This window comes from Triticum urartu, chromosome 2A (assembly GCF_056163025.1).
Source record: "Triticum urartu cultivar PI428250 chromosome 2A, HENAU_Tu73, whole genome shotgun sequence".
In the NCBI taxonomy this organism is placed as follows: Eukaryota; Viridiplantae; Streptophyta; class Magnoliopsida; order Poales; family Poaceae; genus Triticum; species Triticum urartu.
In genome coordinates, this window is record NC_141874.1 from 105,610,833 (window position 1) to 105,638,752 (window position 27,920).

The 27,920-nt window shown below is 43.8% G+C and overlaps 1 non-coding gene and 1 pseudogene across 1 annotated transcript; both read right to left on the reverse strand.

The window, feature by feature from the left end:
- Positions 1 to 3,952: 3,952 nt before the first annotated feature.
- LOC147984117 (protein FAR1-RELATED SEQUENCE 5-like) lies at positions 3,953 to 5,869 on the reverse strand (annotated as a pseudogene).
- A 5,504-nt stretch (positions 5,870 to 11,373) lies between these two features.
- On the reverse strand, positions 11,374 to 11,447 carry TRNAI-UAU (transfer RNA isoleucine (anticodon UAU)). Its single transcript has one exon. It is a non-coding gene; the product is annotated as a tRNA-Ile (tRNA).
- Between the last annotated feature and the right edge of the window lie 16,473 nt (positions 11,448 to 27,920).

Below are 27,920 nucleotides of genomic sequence, written 5' to 3' on the forward strand. Positions count from 1 at the left end.
GTGACAAATCCTAATCTTGATCTATGCCAACTCAACAAGTACCATCGGAGACACCTGTAGAGCACCTTTATAATCACCCAGTTACGTTGTGACGTTTGGTAGCACGCAAAGTGTTCCTCTGGTAATCGGTAGTTGCATAATCTCATAGTAGGAACATGTATAAGTCATGAAGAAAGCAATAACAGTAAACTAAAAAGATCAAGTGCTAAGCTAACGGAATGGGTCAAGTCAATCATATCATTCTCTAATGATGTGATCCCGTTAATCAAATGACAACTCTTGTCTATGGTTAGGAAATATAATCATCATTGATTCAACGAGCTAGTCAAGTAGGGCAAACTAGTGACACTCTGTTTGTCTATGTATTCACACATGTACTATGTTTCCGGTTAATACAATTCTAGCATGAATAATAAACATTTATCATGATATAAGGAAATAAATAATAACTTTATTATTGCCTCTAGGGCATATTTCCTTCAGCGGCACCTTGGACGAAGCCGGAGTATGATTGCCAGGGTGAAAATCCTGCCTGGCATTGGTCGGGCCGACGGAGGCGACGCCCATGGTCGTCGTCATCTTCCTGAAGTCTCCATTGTGGTTGCTCCTTTCCCTTCGTCGTGCTCCGGATGAAAATCTAGATCTTTGGATCGGGCGGTGGCGGCGCTTCGGTGTTGTATCCTTCCTCAAGGCACTGTCTTGGAGCTCACGGTTCATCGACTCTCAGCTTCACCTCTTCGTGGTATCTTCACCATGAAGGGCTCCGGCGACTCCATAGTGTTGCTTATAGTCATTGTTTAGTCTACTTCGAGTCGTCCGGTGTGTTGTTGTTGTTGTAGGTCCTTGGTACCTATGTATCTGACCTTGGGTGTGTGTTGGTGTGGCGTGTTGTCGTTTGTATCGGCTTGGATGTTGGTTGGTGCTTTATATATAAAGCGAGGCGAAAGCCTTTTTGGTAAAGGAATGAGAGTCGATTTGTGAAAATTGATTTTAAGTCCAATGGAGGTGGCATAATCCGTCAGAATATCCTTGATGACCATCGCTTGTAGTGGACACGCTGGAAGAAGTCCATGGGAATGGTAGAGAATCTGTTGCGGGATTAGCTAATTTTTTACTCAGGTACGATGAGGAACTGAAATGCATGCGCACTGGCAGTGACACGGATTCAGGCAAAGCACTGGTCTCGCATTTCCCCGATCAGGCTGGGCAAGCACGGTTGGGGCCATGGCAAGGGATTGGCTGGGCAGAGCGTTTGTGTCCGTCAACCGGCAAATCAACGCCAGGAAACCGAAGCTATCAGCACTTGCCGAACTATCGGCACTTGCGGCCGTATCCACTATCCAGAGGGGATGTGCTGCGCGGCAGTGATCAGGGGGACCTCCAAGATGAGCACCCTGTGGCGTCGCCATAGTTCCCGCTGATTCATGATTTGCAAGGAGATTATGCAAAGATTCAGTTCATTCCGTGTGGTGCCTCTGAGCTGGAAGTGCAATGGCCACTAATGGAGACCAGGAGTCTATTGGGGATGCCCCTGACGGAGTTCGTGACCTTAGCTCGCTGAATGTGACACCAAAGGAGGAAAAAATAGGATAAGTATATTTTTGGCCCCTCAAGAAATGGTTCCTTAACTTCAAAACCAGTAAATCTTAGTCCTTTAATTTTTTAAACCGGATAACTTTAATCTCTCATATCACTTATGATTTCGTTGATCACGTGGCTTGGTCACCGTACTCGCCGCATCGAGCTTTGACGAGGCCGATGAGGTCCTTGGCTGGCACCAGGTCTCATTGGCATTGAGCTGAACACCACGGTCCAATTTATTTTGCATCCCCGTTTTTTTTTCTACTTCCTCTTATCAGTCGAAGGTAGGAGTAGCTACTACCAGGTTGGTTGATTCCTCCAGGGTAAATCGATTAGCTAGCATGCGTTGCTTGTGTACGTATGCATCTCTCTCCGTGTAGCGTATACCGCGGGGGTTCGGCTCGTGCTGTAGCGTTTAGCATCTGCCGTCTATTTTAATCAGATGACTTCAACAAAGAATCGATGGGCTCATACAAAAAAGTAAAGAAAACTAGAAGAGACCCACACGGCCACACCATTCCCCACTCTCTCTCTGTCTTATCTCATTCGTCTAGAGAAGCTTGGCCACTGTTTTCCCCAATCCACAACACTGCTCCGGCCGAGCGAAATCCAGGTACACTGCGCTGCTCCGGCCAAATGCGCTCGCCCCGAACTGCTCTGGCGATGCCCTCCCTCTATATCCCTGCCTCTCTGCGCGCTGCTTCTTATCCATCCCCGTGCGGCCGTGCCCCATGGCTTCTACCGGCAGCTGCAAGGGATGGCCGGAGAGCGCACTACTGCGGGAGCCGATCGAATACGCCGCTGCTGCACCGCCTCACGTCTCTGCTAGTAGCAGGGAGACGACGAACTACACAAGCAGCAGAGCAACGAGCGAGATCGACGAGCCTGACGACAACGGCAAGCTGGAGTCTCCCCCGACGAGCTCGACGAGGAATAGGACGACGGCGATGTCTCGGAGCAGCACGGTCGACCTCGGCGCCCTCCTGCCCGGCGTAGCCCCACTAGCAAAACCCAAGGTGAATTACTTGGTGTTACTTAGAACTAATTTATTCATTTTTTTCATCATTAGTTCGAGAGCATGTGCTTGTTTGACCATCTATTAATCTTTCATGGCAATATGGTTAGTCAATAGCCAGTAGAGAGTACATGCATGTGTGCTGAGTTTAATTACAGTTATGTTGTGACAGTGGTCACTTGCGTCTCTGTCCAATTATTCAGATCACTAGCTGAAGAATTAGTGCTTGTGCTGATGATCAAATAGTGCCACTAGCAGTCCATGTTGTATCTGATTGTACACCGTACATGGAGAGATAAAAACCTATTGTGGTACATAGTTGTAACCATCTCACTAGAATATTTAAAAGTGATAAGTAATCAACAGATCATTGTTGTAGTAAACTGAAATTAAACTGATTGTTCTGTCTTCGGAAACTAGGAGTGAACTGAGACTAAACTGATTGCAGTGAAATAATGAACACTCAACAGATTGGGTCCCATGTGTGCTGATTCAGATATTCCTTCTGCATAATCTGTCGATCTAGCAAGACAAAATAACACATATTCATCAACCTATCCCATGATAGTTTTGTAAGTTCCAAAGATCATCGGCTTCACTCTACAAATTAAGGGATATATAACTGATTATATGAAGTATCATATTGCTTAACAATGAATTTTATGAATTTTAGACATGGTAGGTGGAAATACCGTCAGTAAACGAGCATAGTACCCATATTCTTGCAAACCATTTGCATTTGTTCCAGCCATTTGCTCTATAGGTGCTTGGTATTGTGCTACTGAAATGTCATTCTTTCCTCCCTATGCAAAAATAAAAACAAAACAAAACCAATGTTAGTTGAGTTGTTACTATATTACTCTATTTAATAAGTAGTCTGGTTAGACATGTGCAAGAGATTTACAGAATGATTTTGATTTTTGGGTACCGCTTTAGTTGTCTCCTTCTTCTTTTTATTTGGGTGCTGATTGTCAAGCCATGATTTCTTTCTTCTTAAATTTTTCTTTGGAATTTCCTTTTTCTTTAGGCAAGCATCCTTTAAACAATCGTCTGGTTCTTTAGATATATCTTCAGTTCTGCATGTAGTAGTACGAGCTTTCTCTTCAACTTGCTTCCTAAGATTCTTCAAAGCATCATCTACTAGTTTGATACACTCTTCTGATCTAACTGCCTGTGAAGCTATGCCAAGGAACTCGTGCATGAAAAACTTCAACTGTTGTCTATCTTCTGATCTAGGATCTTCCAAAACAATGTTTCCATGGCTGTTTTGTATAGTGTCGCTTCACGCTTCTCAAGTCCATCGCTTCAAAATATAGTGGCCTGGAAGGTACTTAATATTCATGACATCAAGTGCTTTCAAAGCATGACTACACAATATACCAACTCTTTCAAATTGCCCACAATCGCAGAAAACTTTTTGCTCTTCATAATCAACTACAACTTTGCACTCTTCTTCATATGTGAATTCTGGGTCAAGACTTGCAATTGCAACAATATATGCATTGTGTTCTATCGATGGCTTGATGTATGCTGAGATAGATCTTTCATATTCATTCTGAAAATCTTCAAATATGCGTGGTGTGTAAACCTTGCTCGCTTGTATTACCATAGGAGTCCTCATTCTGACTCTAGGTAATTTTTTCCTAGACTCATATTCCTCATTTACCTCGTTATCTCTTTTCTCTTGCACAGCCCTCTCTACGTGCTTAAAAAACCGAAGGATGTCAAGATCAGACTTTAGATGGTCTTTCAAGTCACTGTTCAACCTCTCACTTAATTGTGTGCTTCTCATGCCTATAGTGTAAGCATTCCTCATGTAACATCTTGCCCATTTCTCTTTTACTTTGTAGATGCTGTCCAACCAAGTTTGTGTATCCACATTGCTTCTGATGGCATTGAAAGCTTCTACAAAGGCTTCCTCTTCCTCATACTTTTACATGCAAGCGCTGAAATCAGCAAGTACATTTGGTCCCTCCTCGTCTTTTTTCTTATGAGGTAAGTGCCTGATGGCATTTTGCATTATGTGAAAAGTGCATAATCCATGCCATGCTTCGGTAAATACCGCCTGAACTGCATTACCCATTGCTACATCTTGATCAGTAAAGATTGTTCTAGGTTGCTTCTTGTTATGCAATGATAGGAACGTGTTGAACAACCATTTGAATGATTCAAATGTCTCATCATATAAAAGTGCAGCACCAAAAATGACCATTTCTCTAAAATGGTTGAATCCAACAAACACACCGAAGGGTCTGTACTCTTTGTTTGTCCCAAATGTTGTATCGAAAGTAACAACATCACCGAAATGAGCATAGTTAATGATCATCTTTGCATCAACCCAAAAGATATTCGCTATTTGTTCATCGCAATCTAGTTGCATATCATATTCAAATGCAGGATTCTCATTCTTTTTATCTCTAAAGTACTTAAGCATACTTCCAGCTTCACCATACATCAAGTCCCTTTGACGCCTGGTTCGCAAGTGGTTCTTGCGATCACGACATGTGTAGCCAAGGTTCAGTGGACCACCAACTTGTCGACTTGCTAACTCATGGGCTCTTTTAGGTACAATTCCTGAATCATCTGCTGTTTCAATTTCAAATGCTTGCAAGGCCGAAATCTTCCGTTGTGACGGCATCAAGTGGCTTGTCCCAGGTAATTGCAAGACATGGTTGTGTTCAACAACTAACTCATGCACCTCATAATCTTCTGCTTCTCAGTCTATAGTGATTCCCATTCGAACATTGCAGCCGGTCCTTGTTTCTGCACGAGGACGCTTTGTATTATTATCCCTTTTGTCTTTTCTTCTGTAGCCTTCATTAGAACAAACATATCTTGCAGAAGTGATTACTCCATCAAGTTTGCTCTTGTTTTCATAATTTACCCTTACATCAAAACCAGTATGACCTCCATAACATGTCCAAAAGTTCCAAGCCTCTTTTGTGGAATTAAACTTCATACCAATCTGAGGCATCCAACTAGGAACCACATTTGTCCTGCACAAATTAAGCATAACTTATTTGTTTCTCTGCTTACACTACAATCATAAGATGACATGGCCTAATAAGAATTGAACAAAATTATTGGTACCTGTTAGAACCTTCGTTGGTGGAGTTAATCATATTCTCCATTACAATTTGTGTTTTTTTCTTTTATAATCTATGATAGCAAACTCATTCCATGAGATCTTTGTTGCTGCCAACATGAATACAATTGAAACATATGTCATATACTTTCAGATTGACGTCTTTATTTTTGTTGCTACCATGTACATCACAGGCACCCGTATATCATCTACAACTCAATATATCTTGTTCTTGTCCTAGCTACAAGGAGGACGATCAGGACAAAAGTAAGATAGAAGGGAAATCATCTACAAGAGGCACACACAAACGTACCTTGGTCTTGTTCTCGCTAGGGAGGATGAGTGGGAGGAACAAGGGAGACGAGCAGGAGGAGGCGCCGACGAAATTGTCAACACGTTCTGATTGGCCACAACGTTAGTTCAGCAGAAGCGAGATCTCTACAACACGTTCAGATCAGCATACCTTGGTCTCATTTTTTCTCCGAGGAGGACCAGGAGGAAGAGGACGAGTGGGAGGATTTTGGCGCCAAGAAACTATCAGCTCGTTCTGTTTGGCGCCAGCGTTTATCTGTTTGGCTGCAATTGTACAACCGTGGGAGATTTTCCTCCGGACTAATAGGGATTTTTGTTCTAATTATTCATAGAATTAAGGGGGGAGAAAGGAGAGCCATCTGATTAAAATAGACGGCAGATGCTAGACGCTACAGCACGCGTACAGTAATAGCTGTACTGCAGAGGAGCCGACCCCCGCCGAACCCATACCGCGGTAGCTAGCCTCGGAAAGAAATCGAGCTAGCCGTGCACCTCGCCGGAAAGGACGCGTCCCCGGCTACAAGTACACAAGTAACAGATGCATTCACGTGAATTAACCTGTGGTTGAGTTGGTTAGGTGGACAGTGGTATCTTCAACCCACCAGGGTTCAAATCCTGGTGCTCGCATTATTCGCCTACGGTGACTTTGTAAATCTCAAGATGATATGTCGGAGGTGCTCATAGGGGTAGGGTGTGCGTGTGTGCATTCATAGGGGTGAGTGTATGCGCATGTATGTGAGCGCTTGTGTCTGTACTGATGCTCAAAAAAAACAGATGCATTCACGATTGGAGCCTGCACGGACCGGGGCGGCCGCCGTCGTCCTACGGGTCGGTTTGAGATACCTGGAACAACGGGGCGCGCCGCGTACTTCGCCTGTCGGCAGGGCCGAGCCGGCGAAATCGGAGGTCCCGTGCGAAAATAGGCTCTATCTCGCTTTAAAAAACTACATAAATAGAGCTATAATAACATAAAGATCACAAACATGTCAATTGAATATATCAAGAATCGTATGCGCGTGTATATGAACGCTTGTGTCTGTACTGATGCTTAAAAAAAACAGATGCATTTACGATTGGAGCCTGCGCGGACCGGGGCGGCCTACGGGTCGGTTTGAGATACCTGGAACAACGGGGTGCGCCGCGTACCTCGCCTGTCGGCAGGGCCGAGCCGGCGAAATCGGAGGTCCCGTGCGAAAATAGGCTCTATCTCGCTTTAAAAAACTACATAAATAGAGCTATAATAATATAAAGATCACAATATCTTACATGTCAATTGAATATATCAAGAATCGTATCTATTATTGGTTCTTTGTAATAAAATCATTCTTTTTGTGTTTTTTGTAATAAAATCTTCAATGATATCCTATAATCAATCTTCTCTAATACAAGTTTTCTATGTTCAACCCTCGTTTTTTTGTTTCTTCTTATGCTTTTGGCAACCAGAATCATGTTTTCTAAGTGAAGACACGACTTGGATATGGCAATACCAGACCCCTAATAGATGATTAGAATAAAATTAGCTACAAGATTTTAGCAAAACTAAATAGCAGACGAAATTGAAATTAATAGTCAAAGCCTCACAGGATCGCCGGTTATCGACGAACGACGGGCGACACGTTTGAGAAATTGGAGATGGCTTGAACATTACCTGTCAGCAGACAAAAGATAAGATAAATCCCTCGTCTCTATCCCTTGCTGGCAATTCCTGACTTACTAGTTCATTGGTTCTCCCTCGTCTAGATCCCTCGTCGGACAGAAGAATCGCAATCTAATCTACGCCGATGGCCGCCGGAGGAAGAAAAGAAGAGACGAGTCGCTCCTCGCTTTGTCTAGAATCGCTGGAGGCGCAAGATGCGCTCCATAGGAGACGATAGAGGGCCTGCTTCTGTGCTTCAAGCGCGCATCGGCTTAGAGGGCAAATGCCCGTCTATGAATGAGTGTTGCAACTAAATTGGCTGAGCCTAGTAGCTTTCCTGCGTCGAATTTTTTTTCTGGGGCCCCTGAAATCTGTGGGCCCTGTGCGGGCGCACAGGCTGCACCCCCATGGGCTCGGGCCTGCCTGTCGGTAGGTACCGTGATGGGAGAGCTGCCCGCGTCCGGGCTCTAGTCCCGTCATGTTGATTGGAGCCACATCCGTCAACACCACGTATGAGAGGCTGCCGCTAGATCAAAGACACCAAGAATACGCCGTGGACCCGTGTCTGGTATTGGCATGGAGGAGGAAAAGAGCCGGTGTCGGGCCCCCTCCTGCTCAAGGCTCAAGCTACGACGAGGGTCGTGCAGCCACCGGCCACCGCGAGCTCCTCCCGCCTCTATATGTCTCTCCAATCTCCCGATCTAAGTTGGCCATAGCAACAAGTAGCCGGCAAGCGTAAGTGGCAGGAGCCCACGAGCCAGATTGTGCACATCAACTATTCGATGAAATGCCTATAGCGTGAGAAAATAGAACGAAGAAGAGGTGACAGTCAACTCTGAATACCAGGGTCAAAATCATGCCACATCATCAACGAAACCATCCGAAGTAGTATGATGGACTAAAGTTATCCAGTTTGAGAAGTTGAGGGACTAACCCTTTACCAGTTTCGAAGTTGAGAGGCGATTTCTATATTTTCAAGAGAGTTGAGATACAAAAAATATACTTATTATCTCAAAAAAATACTTATACACGTTTTATCAACGTTCAAAAAAGACGCCAAGAATACGCCATGGACCCAAGTCTGGCATTGGCATGGAGGAGGAAAAGAGCCGGTGTCGGGCCCCCTCCTGCTCAAGGCTCAAGCTACGACAAGGGTCGTGCAGCCACCGGCCACCACGAGCTCCTCCCGCCTCTATATGTCTCTCCAATCTCCCGATCTAAGTTGGCCATAGCAACAAGTAGCCGGCAAGCATAAGTGGCAGGAGCCCACGAGCCAGATTGTGCACATCAACTATTCGATGAAATGCCTATAGCGTGAGAAAATAGAACGAAGAAGAGGTGACAGTCAACTCTGAATACCAGGGTCAAAATCATGCCACATCATCAACGAAACCATCTGAAGTAGTATGATGGACTAAAGTTATCCAGTTTGAGAAGTTGAGGGACTAACCCTTTACCGGTTTCGAAGTTGAAGGGCGATTTCTTTATTTTCAAGAGAGTTGAGATACAAAAAATATACTTATTATCTCAAAAAAAAAATACTTATACACGTTTTATCAACGTTTAATAAAGACGCCAAGAATACGCCATGGACCCAAGTCTGGCATTGGCATGGAGGAGGAAAAGAGCCGGTGTCGGGCCCCCTCCTGCTCAAGGCTCAAGCTACGACGAGGGTCGTGCAGCCACCGGCCACCACGAGCTCCTCCCGCCTCTATATGTCTCTCCAATCTCCCGATCTAAGTTGGCCATAGCAACAAGTAGCCGGCAAGCATAAGTGGCAGGAGCCCACGAGCCAGATTGTGCACATCAACTATTCGATGAAATGCCTATAGCGTGAGAAAATAGAACGAAGAAGAGGTGACAGTCAACTCTGAATACCAGGGTCAAAATCATGCCACGTCATCAACGAAACCATCCGAAGTAGTATGATGGACTAAAGTTATCCAGTTTGAGAAGTTGAGGGACTAACCCTTTACCGGTTTCGAAGTTGAGGGGCGATTTCTATATTTTCAAGAGAGTTGAGATACAAAAAATATACTTATTATCTCAAAAAAAATACTTATACACGTTTTATCAACGTTCAATAAAACACAAAAAGGTGCTCCCGGCGGGGGTCTCTCCAATCTCCCGATCTAAGTTGGCCATAGCAACAAGTAGCCGGCAAGCATAAGTGGCAGGAGCCCACGAGCCAGATTGTGCACATCAACTATTCGATGAAATGCCTATAGCGTGAGAAAATAGAACGAAGAAGAGGTGACAGTCAACTCTGAATACCAGGGTCAAAATCATGCCACATCATCAACGAAACCATCCGAAGTAGTATGATGGACTAAAGTTATCCAGTTTGAGAAGTTGAGGGACTAACCCTTTACCGGTTTCGAAGTTGAGAGGCGATTTCTATATTTTCAAGAGAGTTGAGATACAAAAAACATACTTATTATCTAAAAAAAATACTTATACACGTTTTATCAACGTTCAATAAAACACAAAAAGGTGCCTCAAGCTACGACGAGGGTCGTGCAGCCACCGGCCACCACGAGCTCCTCCCGCCTCTATATGTCTCTCCAATCTCCCGATCTAAGTTGGCCATAGCAACAAGTAGCCGGCAAGCATAAGTGGCAGGAGCCCACGAGCCAGATTGTGCACATCAACTATTCGATGAAATGCCTATAGCGTGAGAAAATAGAACGAAGAAGAGGTGACAGTCAACTCTGAATACCAGGGTCAAAATCATGCCACGTCATCAACGAAACCATCCGAAGTAGTATGATGGACTAAAGTTATCCAGTTTGAGAAGTTGAGGGACTAACCCTTTACCGGTTTCGAAGTTGAGGGGCGATTTCTATATTTTCAAGAGAGTTGAGATACAAAAAATATACTTATTATCTCAAAAAAAAATACTTATACACGTTTTATCAACGTTCAATAAAACACAAAAAGGTGCTCCCGGCGGGGGTCTCTCCAATCTCCCGATCTAAGTTGGCCATAGCAACAAGTAGCCGGCAAGCATAAGTGGCAGGAGCCCACGAGCCAGATTGTGCACATCAACTATTCGATGAAATGCCTATAGCGTGAGAAAATAGAACGAAGAAGAGGTGACAGTCAACTCTGAATACCAGGGTCAAAATCATGCCACATCATCAACGAAACCATCCGAAGTAGTATGATGGATTAAAGTTATCCAGTTTGAGAAGTTGAGGGACTAACCCTTTATCGGTTTCGAAGTTGAGGGGCGATTTCTATATTTTCAAGAGAGTTGAGATACAAAAAATATACTTATTATCTCAAAAAAAATACTTATACACGTTTTATCAACGTTCAATAAAACACAAAAAGGTGCTCCCGGCGGGGGTCTCTCCAATCTCCCGATCTAAGTTGGCCATAGCAACAAGTAGCCGGCAAGCATAAGTGGCAGGAGCCCACGAGCCAGATTGTGCACATCAACTATTCGATGAAATGCCTATAGCGTGAGAAAATAGAACGAAGAAGAGGTGACAGTCAACTCTGAATACCAGGGTCAAAATCATGCCACATCATCAACGAAACCATCCGAAGTAGTATGATGGACTAAAGTTATCCAGTTTGAGAAGTTGAGGGACTAACCCTTTATCGGTTTCGAAGTTGAGAGGCGATTTCTATATTTTCAAGAGAGTTGAGATACAAAAAATATACTTATTATCTAAAAAAAATACTTATACACGTTTTATCAACGTTCAATAAAACACAAAAAGGAACACAAAAAGGTGCTCCCGGCGGGGCTCGAACCCGCGACCTTCGGCTCATAAGACCAACGCTCTAACCAACTGAGCTACGGGGGCTGTTGCTATGAATTTATTCATTAAGCTTTATGACGCTCACACGTTTATATATTACCTTTCCAGGTTCACAATTTCCATAATCATTTTTATGTGATTAGTTTCATTCCTATGGTTGCAATCTGTACGATCGCTTCAGAACGCTGTCTTTTGCAAAGATTCATAGCGCTTTAAATATACTGAAATTCCTATAAATACTTTTGTTGACTCAAATATCTTGGAAAAATCTATACGTTTTGTTTTGGCATAATTAGACAATCTTCCACGCAAGTTCATGCGGTACTCAATGGTATACCATATAATTCAAGATGGCCCGATTTTGCAATACCAAGTTTGCTCCATTTGTGTATCTTCAGAATTTCCCAAACCTAAGAGGCATATGCATGTTTTCCAACATATTGTTTCTTCTGAAATACACTCCCTCTTTTAAAATTCTAATATCTACTATATCTAAATAGCTAGCCCCCATTACTAGGAATTCTCTTTGCTTCTCCTTAAGCCACATCATCTAAATTGATTTAACCGTTGGATATACTCAATCAGACTACAATAGCGATTGGATCTATCCATTAAGATCCACCAACGCATGCATGCAGAGCATGTAGTAAATGATGCCTAAGGAGTGTTTTAATCAATAAAAAGCTGATGCATGCATGCAGCTCATACTCGGGTGCTAGCACTATGAAAGAAAGTGACGGACGCATACATATTTGTATTGTTTTCGTCCAATTCTGCACTTATACATAGAGATCTATAATTTTTTATTTTAAAATATTGATAAACATATTATCTTGCTATAAGAGAAATTGTAAAGACACTAGCTAGGTTGATTAGTTCAGCCTAATTTTTATTTCATACAAACTCCCGGAGCAACGCCCGGGGCATTCTTCTAGTTTCTTGGGAACTGGAAACCACATAATCCATTTAGCTATATATCCCTGTGTAAGGTGGTGTTTGGTTCTCTAGTCCCAACTAAAAAGTCCCTAGTCCCTAAAAAGTTCCTCTCTGTTTGTTTCAAGAGACTAAAAAGTTCCTAGTCCCTTCCTAGAGGTTATTAAATGACCATGTTGCCCCTAGTATATAGAAAAATAACAATTAAACAACATCATGGGGTGGTGGGCCAATGGGTGCATGGAGGGGCATTGTTGGAAAAGTCCCAAAAAATCTCAAAAAGACTCTCCTTGAGAGTCTTCTTCATTTAGTCCCAAATGCCTAGTTTAGTCCCTAAAAAGTCTCTCCCGTTTGATAAAAAAAGTCTCTAAGAGGGACTTTTTCTAGTCCCTACACAAAAAAGTCCCTGGAAACAAACACCCCCTAAGTCATCCAACTCGAGGTCGATCAAAAATACCAAATCAAATTCCTAGGACACACCCAATGAAGCATTGAACACGATGACTTCAATTAATGAGACTTGCTTGGTCGTTAGAGCTATCATTCTTGGTTTTTGAAGTCCATTTAAGGGATCCATTTCACTCCATCTAACTAGATATTTCCCCTAAAAACTAATTATTTGCTAGTTTTTATACTTTTTATAAGAAAAAACAATGTTCTCACAAGGTGGACACCAAATACCAATGCATATCTGGCGTGGGAAGGATTGCAAAGAAGTGTTCACCGTGTATTGTATTTATAGATAGTCTTTTGGAGTGTGGGTGGGGCGACCATTGCCGCATACCATCGCAACGAGTTAATTGGTCGGTGCGCGTGGGCTCCTTTGGGTATGCATGGCCGAGGTGGCACGTAGACACCACCGACCATGGTAGTGGCATAGGCCCTCCTGATCGGTGGCAGTCACTGCGAGGTGCTGCTGAAGATGCTTGAGTGTAAGGGTGGGCCGGTGGGTTGAGGTTGACTTGGCCCATGTCATCGATCACGAAGGTGAGGGAGACGAAGACTAGGCTCGTTCTCTGTGAGAGGTTGCGGGAGGATGAAACAGATCCGATTTGAGACTGGTCTCCAACGAGCGCCGCCCGTGCACCAATGGACGGAGCAAAATACCGTCAGATTCCTCGGCAAGGGTCCAAGCGCAGTTGGAACACTACAAGGATCCGGGTCTATTGCAACAAAATCGTTTGTTGCAATACATGATGTTTCGTGGCAATAAGTATCTATTGCCACGAAACGACATTCGTTGGCAGCCGTTGCAACTGGACACATGGTAATAGGTTATTGCCACGAAAAAGCAATTGTGGCAATAAAGCATGCTATTGCAACATCTATGCGGGAAGTTGCCACATGTTTTCCCATGGCAACACTCACCTAATGCCACAATTTGGTTTTTGGAGATAGCTTTAATGCAACATGTAACGAATCGTGGCAACCGATTCTCATAGCGATAGACACTTGTGGCAACACCCTATGGCAACGACGGTCATTTCGTGGCGCATTACTCTTCCGTGGCAATGGTCAATTGTGGCAATAAACTATGACCACAATCCTTGTTTTTGTGGCATTTGGCATGTTGCCACGACCCTCCACACTTGTGGCAATAAACTATGGCAACAATCCTTGTTTTTCTGGCATTAGACATGTTGCCACGACCCATTGCACATGTGGCATTAACTTATGGCAACAAATATTCTAGTCGTCATAACAGAAAACTGCAACATACTTGTTTTGGTGGTGATAAATAGGTATCACAACAGGTAAAATCTTTGTAGCAAGAAACTATTGCGACAATTTAAACTTTTCATGGCAATACTCTATTTCAACAAAACTTACTTTGGTGGCGCCAAACAGTTATTGCATCGTGCAAAAAATAGTGGTGCCAAACTATTGCGACAATATAAAGTGCTCTGTTGCAGCATCCTTGTGCAACAAAACAGGTAGGCATAGCGACTGAGATATGATGCAACCCTATATTTGTAGTGGTGCTAGCATGTGGCAACTGAAAGTGTGTTCTGGTAACAGCCTATTGCAACCGTAAAAAAATACAGCCTTTCAATTACAATATTCAAAACCATACGTATAATATGTAAATTCATAATTCTCATAGCAAATATCAATCAAATGAAACTCAAATGTAATTTAGCCATCCTAATTAACTGCGAAGACTAAACTGTCCGTGATCTGGAGTCCAGTGCAGCTAGTTCTTTGGATCCTGCAATCAAGAAATAAAAAAATTCTAGTTAATGAGTTGAACATAACATACAACATACAATTATTCCAGCCCCATTGTTAAAAACAACTATCACCAAACTAACTGGACTAATACCATGTCATCAAGCATGTAATTCAAGGATCGGAATAATTATACAAGTGTAAATGTGTAAAGCATAAGCACAAGTACATCTACTAAAAGCTTCTCCTTTGAGAAAAAACATTGCTTTATAACTTAACGGTGCTGGGCTGAATCACCCAAAGCACATGCAGCCACAAGGGGCGGTACATCGGCATCCCATTCCTCATAGTTGTTAGGTCCGTACATCCTGCCAAGACTAGTAAGCTCATGAGCAACAAAGTTTGCCAAGCGACGACATACATTTATTTCATAATAAGAAAACCATAATTTGAGTTGGTACTTGGTATCCTCAATAACAGCAGCATAGGCCGACGAGTCCACCTTATTGATATTCGGTGCTTCCACCAGGAGTTGCAAGTCCATTTAAAAAACGACCCTCACGACCCACATATCAGGGGCAAGAGATATTGCATGGGACATTGCAATGGAGTCAGCAGCGAAGGCATTGTTGGGTAACGTAGTAATTTCAAAAAAAATCCTACGCACACTCAAGATCATGGTGATGCATAGCAACGAGAGGGGAGAGTGTGATCTACGTACCCTTGTAGATCGACAACGGAAGCGTTTGGTTGATGTAGTCGTACGTCTCCACGGCCCGACCGATCAAGCACCGAAACTACGGCACCTCCGAGTTCTAGCACACGTTCAGCTCGATGACGATCCCCGGACTCCGATCCAGCAAAGTGTCGGGGAAGAGTTCCGTCAGCACGACGGCGTGGTGACGATCTTGATGTACTACTGTCGCAGGGCTTCGCCTAAGCACCGCTACAATATTATCGAGGACTATGGTGGCAGGGGGCGCCGCACACGGCTAAGAATATGATCACGTGGATCAACTTGTGTTCCTCTGGGGTGCCCCTGCCTCTATATATAAAGGCTCAAGGGGGGGTGCGGCCGGCCTAGGAGAGGCGCGCCAGGAGGAGTCCTACTCCCTCCGGGAGTAGGATTCCTCCCCCCCCCCCCAATCCTAGTTGGAATAGGATTCGCGGAGGGGGGAAAGGAGAAAGGAGGGCCGGCCCCCTCTCCTTGTCCTATTCGGACCAAGGGAGGGGAGGGGCGCGCGGCCCATCTCAGGCCACCTCTTCTCTTTTACACTAAGGCCCACTAAGGCTCATATAGCTCCCGGGGGGTTCCGGTAACCTCCCGGTTTTCCGGTAAAATCCCGATTTCACCTGGAACACTTCCGATATCCAAACATAGGCTTCCAATATATCAATCTTTATGTCTCGACCATTTCGAGACTCCTCGTCATGTCCGTGATCACATCCGGGACTCCGAACAACCTTTGGTACATCAAAACGTATAAACTCATAATATAACTGTCATCAAAACCTTAAGCGTGCGGACCCTACGGGTTCGAGAACAATGTAGACAAGACCGAGACATGTCCCCGGTCAATAACCAATAGCGGGACCTGGATGCCCATATTGGCTCCTACATATTCTACGAAGATCTTTATCGGTCAGACCGCATAACAACATACGTTGTTCCTGTAGGATTTCGTAGTAATTTCAAAAAAATTCCTACGCACACGCAAGATCATGTGATGCATTGCAACGAGAGGGGAGAGTGTTGTCTACGTACCCAACGCAGACCGACTGCGGAAGCGCTGACACGACGTAGAGGAAGTAGTCGTACGTCTTCACGATCCAACCGATCAAGCACCGAAACTACGGCACCTCCGAGTTCGAGCACACGTTCAGCTCGATGACGATCCCCGGACTCCGATCCAGCAAAGTGTCGGGGAAGAGTTCCATCAGCACGACGGCGTGGTGACGATCTTGATGAACTACAGCAGCAGGGCTTCGCCTAAACTCCGCTACAGTATTATCGAAGAATATGGTGGCAGGGGGCACCGCACACGGCTAAGGAATAGATCACGTGGATCAACTTGTGTGTTTCTGGGGTGCCTCTGCCTCAGTATATAAAGGAGCCAAGGGGGAGGGGGCGCCGGCCAAGGAGGAGGGCGCAGGAGGAGTCCTACTCCTTCCGGGAGTAGGACTCCCCCCCCAATCCTATTCCAACTAGGATTCCCAAGGGGGAAAGAGGGAGAGGGGTGGCTGGCCACCTCTCCTAGTCGTAATAGGACTATGGGAGAGGGGAGGTGCGCAGCCCCCTTGGGCTGCCCCTTTCTCCTTTCCACTAAGGCCCATGAAGGCCCATATGGCTCCCGGGGGGTTCCGGTAACCTCCCGGTAACCCGGTAAAATCCCGATTTCACCCGGAACACTTCCGATATCCAAATATAGGCTTCCAATATATCAATCTTTACGTCTCGGCCATTTCGAGACTCCTCGTCATGTCCGTGATCACATCCGGGACTCCGAACATCGTACATCAAAATGCATAAACTCATAATATAACTGTCATCATAACCTTAAGCGTGCGGACCCTACGGGTTCGAGAACAATGTAGACATGACAGAGATACGTCTCCGGTCAATAACCAACAGCGGGACCTGGATGCCCATATTGGCTCCTACATATTCTACGAAGATCTTTATCGGTCAGACCGCATAACAACATACGTTGTTCCCTTTGTCATCGGTATGTTACTTGTCCGAGATTCGATCGTCGGTATCCAATACCTAGTTCAATCTCGTTACCGTCAAGTCTCTTTACTCGTTCCGTAATACATCATCTCACAACTAACATATTAGTTGTAATGCTTGCAAGGCTTTATGTGATGTGTATTACCGAGAGGGCCCTGAGATACCTCTCCGACAATCGGAGTGACAAATCCTAATCTCGAAATACGCCAACCCAACATCTACCTTTGGAGACACCTGTAATGCTCCTTTATAATCACCCAGTTACGTTGTGACGTTTGGTAGCACCCAAAGTGTTCCTCCGGCAAACGGGAGTTGCATAATCTCATAGTCATAGGAACATGTATAAGTCATGAAGAAAGCAATAGCAACATACTAAACGATCGGGTGCTAAGCTAATGGAATGGGTCATGTCAATCAGATCATTCAACTAATGATGTGACCTCGTTAATCAAATAACAACACATTGTTCATGGTCAGGAAACATAACCATCTTTGATTAACGAGCTAGTCAAGTAGAGGCATACTAGTGACACTTTGTTTGTCTATGTATTCACACATGTATTATGTTTCCGGTTAATACAATTCTAGCATGAATAATAAACATTTATCATGATATAAGGAAATAAATAATAACTTTATTATTGCCTCTAGGGCATATTTCCTTCAGTCTCCCACTTGCACTAGAGTCAATAATCTAGATTACACAGTAATGATTCTAACACCCATGGAGCTTTGGTGTTGATCATGTTTTGCTCGTGGAAGAGGCTTAGTCAACGGGTCTGCTACATTCAGCTCCGTATGTATCTTGCAAATCTCTATGTCTCCCACCTGGACTAGATCCCGGATGGAATTGAAGCATCTCTTGATGTGTTTGGTTCTCTTGTGAAATCTGGATTCCTTTGCCAAGGCAATTGCACCAGTATTGTCACAAAAGATTTTCATTGGACCCGATGCACTAGGTATGACACCTAGATCAGATATGAACTCCTTCATCCAGACTCCTTCGTTTGCTGCTTCCGAAGCAGCTATGTACTCCGCTTCACATGTAGATCCCGCTACGACGCTTTGTTTAGAACTGCACCAACTGACAGCTCCACCGTTTAATGTAAACACGTATCCGGTTTGCAATTTAGAATCGTCCGGATCAGTGTCAAAGCTTGCATCAACGTAACCTTTTACGGTGAGCTCTTTGTCACCTCCATATACGAGAAACATATCCTTAGTCCTTTTCAGGTATTTCAGGATGTTCTTGACCGCTGTCCAGTGATCCATTCCTGGATTACTTTGGTACCTCCCTGCTAGACTTATAGCAAGGCACACATCAGGTCTGGTACACAGCATTGCATACATGATAGATCCTATGGCTGATGCATAGGGAACATCTTTCATATTCTTTCTATCTTCTGCAGTGGTCGGGCATTGAGTCTTACTCAACTTCACACCTTGTAACACAGGCAAGAACCCTTTCTTTGCTTGATCCATTTTGAACTTCTTCAAAATTTTGTCAAGGTATGTGCTTTGTGAAAGTCCAATTAAGCGTCTTGATCTATCTATATAGATCTTAATGCCTAATATGTAAGCAGCTTCACCGAGGTCTTTCATTGAAAAACTTTTATTCAAGTATCCCTTTATGCTATCCAGAAATTCTATATCATTTCCAATCAGCAATATGTCATCCACATATAATATGAGAAATGCTACAGAGCTCCCACTCACTTTCTTGTAAATACAGGCTTCTCCGAAAGTCTGTATAAAACCAAATGCTTTGATCACACTATCAAAACGTTTATTCCAACTCCGAGAGGCTTGCACCAGTCCATAAATGGATCGCTGGAGCTTGCACACTTTGTTAGCTCCCTTTGGATCGACAAAACCTTCCGGTTGCATCATATACAACTCTTCTTCCAGAAATCCATTCAGGAATGCAGTTTTGACATCCATCTGCCAAATTTCATAATCATAAAATGCGGCAATCGCTAACATGATTCGGACGGACTTAAGCATCGCTACGGGTGAGAAGGTCTCATCGTAGTCAATCCCTTGAACTTGCCGAAAACCTTTTGCGACAAGTCGAGCTTTATAGATAGTAACATTACCATCAGCGTCAGTCTTCTTCTTAAAGATCCATTTATTCTCAATTGCTTGCCGATCATCGGGCAAGTCAACCAAAGTCCATACTTTGTTCTCATACATGGATCCCATCTCAGATTTCATGGCTTCAAGCCACTTTGCGGAATCTGGGCTCACCATCGCTTCTTCATAGTTCGTAGGTTCATCATGATCTAGTAGCATGACTTCCAGAACAGGATTACCGTACCACTCTGGTGCGGATCTTACTCTGGTTGATCTACGAGGTTCAGTAGTATTTTGATCTGAAGTTTCATGATCATTATCATTGGCTTCTTCACTAACTGGTGTAGGTGTCACTGAAACAGTTTTCTGTGATGAACTACTTTCCAGTAAGGGAGCAGGTATAGTTACCTCGTCAAGTTCTACTTTCCTCCCACTCACTCCTTTCGAGAGAAACTCCTTCTCTAGAAAGGATCCATTCTTAGCAACGAATGTCTTGCCTTCGGATCTGTGATAGAAGGTGTACCCAACAGTTTCCTTTGGGTATCCTATGAAGACACATTTCTCCGATTTGGGTTCAAGCTTATCAGGTTGAAGCTTTTTCACATAAGCATCGCAGCCCTAAACTTTAAAAAACGACAACTTTGGTTTCTTGCCAAACCACAGTTCATAAGGCGTCGTCTCAACGGATTTTGATGGTGCCCTATTTAACGTGAATGCAGCCGTCTCTAGAGCATAACCCCAAAACGATAGCGGTAAATCAGTAAGAGACATCATAGATCGCACTATATCTAGTAAAGTACGATTACGACGTTCGGACACACCATTACGCTGTGGTGTTCCGGGTGGCGTGAGTTGCGAAACTATTCCACAGTTTTTCAAATGTACACCAAACTCGTAACTCAAATATTCTCCTCCACGATCAGATCGTAGAAACTTTATTTTCTTGTTATGATGATTTTCAACTTCACTCTGAAATTCTTTGAACTTTTCAAATGTTTCAGACTTATGTTTCATTAAGTAGATATATCCATATCTGCTTAAATCATCTGTGAAGGTGAGAAAATAACGATATCCGCCACGAGCCTCAATATTCATCGGACCACATACATCGGTATGTATGATTTCCAACAAATCTGTTGCTCTCTCCATAGTACCGGAGAACGGTGTTTTAGTCATCTTGCCCATGAGGCACGGTTCGCAAGTACCAAGTGATTCATAATCAAGTGGTTCCAAAAGTCCATCAGTATGGAGTTCCTTCATGCGCTTTACACCGATATGACCTAAACGACAGTGCCATAAATAAGTTGCACTTTCATTATCAACTCTGCATCTTTTGGCTTCAACATTATGAATATGTGTATTACTACTATCGAGATTCAATAAAAATAGACCACTCTTCAAGGGTGCATGACCATAAAAGATATTACTCATATAAATAGAACAACCATTATTCTCTGATTTAAATGAATAACCGTCTCGCATTAAACAAGATCCAGATATAATGTTCATGCTCAACGCTGGCACCAAATAACAATTATTTAGGTCTAATATTAATCCCGAAGGTAGATGTAGAGGTAGCGTGCCGACCGCGATCACATCGACTTTGGAACCGTTTCCCACGCGCATCGTCACCTCGCCCTTTGCCAGTGCCCGCTTATTCCGTAGTCCCTGTTTCGAGTTGCAAATATTAGCAACAGAACCAGTATCAAATACCCAGGTGCTACTGCGAGCTCTAGTAAGGTACACATCAATAACATGTATATCACATATACCTTTGTTCACCTTGCCATCCTTCTTATCCGCCAAATACTTGGGGCAGTTCCGCTTCCAGTGACCAGTCTGCTTGCAGTAGAAGCACTCAGTTTCAAGCTTAGGTCTAGACTTGGGTTTCTTCTCCTGAGCAGCAACTTGCTTGCTGTTCTTCTTGAAGTTCCCCTTTTTCTTCCCTTTGCCCTTTTTCTTGAAACTAGTGGTCTTGTTAACCATCAACACTTGATGCTCCTTTTTGATTTCTACCTCCGCAGCTTTCAGCATTGCGAAGAGCTCGGGAATAGTCTTGTTCATCCCTTGCATATTATAGTTCATCGCGAAGCTCTTGTAGCTTGGTGGCAGTGATTGGAGAATTCTGTCAATGACGCAATCATCCGGAAGATTAACTCCCAATTGAATCAAGTGATTATTATACCCAGACATTTTGAGTATATGCTCACTGACAGAATTGTTCTCCTCCATCTTGCAGCTATAGAATTTATTAGAGACTTCATATCTCTCAATCCGGGCATTTGCTTGAAATATTAACTTCAACTCCTGGAACATCTCATATGATCCATGACGTTCAAAATGTCGTTGAAGTCCCGATTCTAAGCCGTAAAGCATGGCACACTGAACTATCGAGTAGTCATCAGCTTTGCTCTGCCAGACGTTCATAACATCTGGTGTTGCTCCAGCAGCAGGCCTGGCACCTAGCGGTGCTTCCAGGACGTAATTCTTCTGAGCAGCAATGAGGATAATCCTCAAGTTACGGACCCAGTCCGTGTAATTGCTACCATCATCTTTCAACTTTGCTTTCTCAAGGAACGCATTAAAATTCAACGGAACAACAGCACGGGCCATCTATCTACAATCAAGATAAACAAGCAAGATACTATCAGGGAATAAGTTCATGATAAGTTTAAGTTCAATTAATCAAATTACTTAAAGAACTCCCACTTAGATAGGCATCCCTCTAATCTTTCTAAGTGATTACGTGATCCAAATCAACTAAACCATAACCGATCATCACGTGAGATGGAGTAGTTTTCAATGGTGAACATCGTTATGTTGATCATATCTACTATATGATTCACGCTCGACCTTTCGGTCTCCGTGTTCCGAGGCCATATCTGCATATGCTAGGCTCGTCAAGTTTAACCTGAGTATTCTGCTTGTGCAAAACTGGCTTGCACCCGTTGTAGATGGACGTAGAGCTTATCACACCCGATCATCACGTGGTGTTTGGGCACGATGAACTTTGGCAACGGTGCATACTCAGGGAGAACACTTCTTGATAATTTAGTGAGAGATCATCTTATAATGCTACCGTCAATCAAAGCAAGATAAGATGCATAAAAGATAAACATCACATGCAATCAATATAAGTGATATGATATGGTCATCATCATCTTGTGCTTGTGATCTCCATCTCTGAAGCACCGTCATGATCACCATCGTCACCGGCGCGACACCTTGATCTCCATCGTAGCATCGTTGTCGTCTCGCCAATCTTATGCTTCCACGACTATCACTACCGTTTAGTAATAAAGTAAAGCATTACATCGTGATTGCATTGCATACAATAAAGCGACAACCATATGGCTCCTGCCAGTTGCCGATAACTCGGTTACAAAACATGATCATCTCATACAATAAAATTCAGCATCATGCCTTGACCATATCACATCACAACATGCCCTGCAAAAACAAGTTAGACGTCCTCTACTTTGTTGTTGCAAGTTTTACGTGGCTGCTACGGGCTTAAGTAAGAACTAATCTCACCTACGCATCAAAACCACAACGGTAGTTTGTCAAATAGACTCCGTTTTAACCTTCGCAAGGACCGGGCGTAGCCATACTTGGTTCAACTAAAGTTGGAGAGACAGTCGCCCGCAAGCAACTATATGCACAGCACGTCGAGGGAACCGGTCTCGCGTAAGCGTACGCGTAAGGTTGGTCCGGGTCGTCTCGTCCAACAATGCCGCCGAACCAAAGTATGACATGCTGGTAGGCAGTATGACTTGTATCGTCCACAACTCACTTGTGTTCTACTCGTGCATATAACATCAACATAAATAACCTAGGCTCGGATGCCACTGTAGGGTTTCGTAGTAATTTCAAAAAAAATCCTACGCACACGCAAGATCATGTGATGCATTGCAACAAGAGGGGAGAGTGTTGTCTACGTACCCAACGCAGACCGACTGCGGAAGCGCTGACACGACGTAGAGGAAGTAGTCGTACGTCTTCACGATCCAACCGATCAAGCACCGAAACTACGGCACCTCCGAGTTCGAGCACACGTTCAGCTCGATGACGATCCCCGGACTCCGATCCAGCAAAGTGTTGGGGAAGAGTTCCGTCAGCACGACGGCGTGGTGACGATCTTGATGAACTACAGCAGCAGGGCTTCGCCTAAACTCCGCTACAGTATTATCGAAGAATATGGTGGCAGGGGGCACCGCACACGGCTAAGGAATAGATCACGTGGATCAACTTGTGTGTTTCTGGGGTGCCTCTGCCTTAGTATATAAAGGAGCCAAGGGGGAGGGGGGCGCCGGCCAAGGAGGAGGGCGCAGGAGGAGTCCTACTCCTTCCGGGAGTAGGACTCCCCCCCCCAATCCTATTCCAACTAGGATTCCTAAGGGGGGAAGAGGGAGAGGGGTGGCCGGCCACCTCTCCTAGTCCTAATAGGACTAGGGGAGGGGGGAGGTGCGCAGCCCCCTTGGGCTGCCCCTTTCTCCTTTCCACTAAGGCCCATGAAGGCCCATATGGCTCCCGGGGGGTTCCGGTAACCTCCCGGTAACCCTGTAAAATCCCGATTTCACCCGGAACACTTCCGATATCCAAATATAGGCTTCCAATATATCAATATTTACGTCTCGACCATTTCGAGACTCCTCGTCATGTCCGTGATCACATCCGGGACTCCGAACATCCTTCGGTACATCAAAATACATAAACTCATAATATAACTGTCATCGTAACCTTAAGCGTGCGGACCCTACGGGTTCGAGAACAATGTAGACATGACCGAGATACGTCTCCGGTCAATAACCAACAGCGGGACCTGGATGCCCATATTGGCTCCTACATATTCTACGAAGATATTTATCGGTCAGACCGCATAACAACATACGTTGTTCCCTTTGTCATCGGTATGTTACTTGTCCGAGATTCGATCGTCGGTATCCAATACCTAGTTCAATCTCGTTACCGGCAAGTCTCTTTACTCGTTCCGTAATACATCATCTCACAACTAACATATTAGTTGTAATGCTTGCAAGGCTTTATGTGATGTGTATTACCGAGAGGGCCTTGAGATACCTCTCCGACAATCGGAGTGACAAATCCTAATCTCGAAATACGCCAACCCAACATCTACCTTTGGAGACACCTGTAATGCTCCTTTATAATCACCCAGTTACGTTGTGACGTTTGGTAGCACCCAAAGTGTTCCGCCGGCAAACGGGAGTTGCATAATCTCATAGTCATAGGAACATGTATAAGTCATGAAGAAAGCAATAGCAACATACTAAATGATCGGGTGCTAAGCTAATGGAATGGGTCATGTCAATCAGATCATTCAACTAATGATGTGACCTCGTTAATCAAATAACAACACATTGTTCATGGTCAGGAAACATAACCATCTTTGATTAACGAGCTAGTCAAGTAGAGGCATACTAGTGACACTTTGTTTGTCTATGTATTCACACATGTATTATGTTTCCGGTTAATACAATTCTAGCATGAATAATAAACATTTATCATGATTATAAGGAAATAAATAATAACTTTATTATTGCCTCTAGGGCATATTTCCTTCAGTTCCCTTTGTCATCGGTATGTTACTTGCCCGAGATTCGATCGTCGGTATGCAATACCTAGTTCAATCTCGTTACCGGCAAGTCTCTTTACTCGTTCCGTAATACATCATCCCGCAACTAACTCATTAGTTGCAATGCTTGCAAGGCTTAAGTGATGTGCATTACCGAGAGGGCCCAGAGAAACCTCTCCGACGATCGGAGTGACAAATCCTAATCTCGAAATACGTCAACCCAACATGTACCTTTGGAGACACCTGTAGAGCACCTTTATAATCACCCAGTTACGTTGTGACGTTTGGTAGCACACAAAGTGTTCCTCCGGCACACGAGAGTTACATAATCTCATAGTCATAGGAACATGTATAAGTCATGAAGAAAGCAATAGCAACATACTAAACGATCGGGTGCTAAGCTAATGGAATGGGTCATGTCAATCAGATCATTCAACTAATGATGTGATCCCATTAATCAAATGACAACTCTTTGTCCATGGTTAGGAAACATAACCATCTTTGATTAACGAGGTAGTCAAGTAGAGGCATACTAGTGACACTCTGTTTGTCTATGTATTCACACATGTATTATGTTTCCGGTTAATACAATTCTAGCATGAATAATAAACCTTTATCATGATATAAGGAAATAAATAATAACTTTATTATTGCCTCTAGGGCATATTTCCTTCAGTCTCCCACTTGCACTAGAGTCAATAATCTAGATTACACAGTAATGATTCTAACACCCATGGAGCTTTGGTGTTGATCATGTTTTGCTCGGCGAAGAGGCTTAGTCAACGGGTCTGCTACATTCAGCTCCGTATGTATCTTGCAAATCTCTATGTCTCCCACCTGGACTAGATCCCGGATGGAATTGAAGCATCTCTTGATGTGTTTGGTTCTCTTGTGAAATCTGGATTCCTTTGCCAAGGCAATTGCACCAGTATTGTCACAAAAGATTTTCATTGGACCCGATGCACTAGGTATGACACCTAGATCGGATATGAACTCCTTCATCCAGACTCCTTCGTTTGCTGCTTCCGAAGCAGCTATGTACTCCGCTTCACATGTAGATCCCGCCACGACGCTTTGTTTAGAACTGCACCAACTGACAGCTCCACCGTTTAATGTAAACACGTATCCGGTTTGCGATTTAGAATCGTCCGGATCAGTGTCAAAGCTTGCATCAACGTAACCTTTTACGGTGAGCTCTTTGTCACCTCCATATACGAGAAACATATCCTTAGTCCTTTTCAGGTATTTCAGGATGTTCTTGACCGCTGTCCAGTGACCCACTCCTGGATTACTTTGGTACCTCCCTGCTAGACTTATAGCAAGGCACACATCAGGTCTGGTACACAGCATTGCATACATGATAGAGCCTATGGCTGAAGCATAGGGAACATCTTTCATTTTCTCTCTATCTTCTGCAGTGGTCGGGCATTGAGTCTGACTCAACTTCACACCTTGTAACACAGGCAAGAACCCTTTCTTTGCTTGATCCATTTTGAACTTCTTCAAAATCTTGTCAAGGTATGTGCTTTGTGAAAGTCTAATTAAGCGTCTTGATCTATCTCTATAGATCTTAATGCCTAATATGTAAGCAGCTTCACCGAGGTCTTTCATTGAAAAACTTTTATTCAAGTATCCCTTTATGCTATCCAGAAATTCTATATCATTTCCAATCAGCAATATGTCATCCACATATAATATCAGAAATGCTACAGAGCTCCCACTCACTTTCTTGTAAATACAGACTTCTCCGAAAGTCTGTATAAAACCAAATGCTTTGATCACACTATCAAAACGTTTATTCCAGCTCCGAGAGGCTTGCACCAGTCCATAAATGGATCGCTGGAGCTTGCACACTTTGTTAGCTCCCTTTGGATCGACAAAACCTTCCGGTTGCATCATATACAACTCTTCTTCCAGAAATCCATTCAGGAATGCAGTTTTGACATCCATCTGCCAAATTTCATAATCATAAAATGCGACAATCGCTAACATGATTCGGACGGACTTAAGCATCGCTACGGGTGAGAAGGTCTCATCGTAGTCAATCCCTTGAACTTGCCGAAAACCTTTTGCGACAAGTCGAGCTTTATAGACAGTAATATTACCGTCAGCGTCAGTCTTCTTCTTGAAGATCCATTTATTCTCAATTGCTTGCCGATCATCGCGCAAGTCAACCAAAGTCCATACTTTGTTCTCATACATGGATCCCATCTCAGATTTCATGGCTTCAAGCCATTTTGCGGAATCTGGGCTCACCATCGCTTCTTCATAGTTCGTAGGTTCATCATGATCTAGCAGCATGATTTCCAGAACAGGATTACCGTACCACTCTGGCGCGGATCTCACTCTGATTGATCTACGAGGTTCAGTAGTATCTTGTCTTGAAGTTTCATGATCATTATCATTAGCTTCCTCACTAATTGGTGTAGGTGTCGCAGAAACAGTTTTCTGTGATGTACTACTTTCCAATAAGGGAGCAGGTACAGTTACCTCATCAAGTTCTACTTTCCTCCCACTCACATCTTTCGAGAGAAACTCCTTCTCCAGAAAGTTCCGAATTTAGCAACAAAAGTCTTGCCTTCGGATCTGTGATAGAAGGTGTATCCAATAGTTTCCTTTGGATATCCTATGAAGACACATTTCTCCGATTTGGGTTCGAGCTTATCAGGTTGAAGCTTTTTCACATAAGCATCGCAGCCCCAAACTTTCAGAAACGACAACTTTGGTTTCTTGCCAAACCATAGTTCATAAGGCGTCGTCTCAACGGATTTCGATGGTGCCCTATTTAATGTGAATGCGGCCGTCTCTAAAGCATAACCCCAAAACGATAGCGTTAAATCAGTAAGAGACATCATAGATCGCACCATATCTAGTAAAGTACGATTACGACGTTCGGACACACCATTACGCTGTGGTGTTCGGGGTGGCGTGAGTTGCGAAACTATTCCGCATTGCTTCAAATGTACACCAAACTCGTAACTCAAATATTCTCCTCCACGATCAGATCGTAGAAACTTTA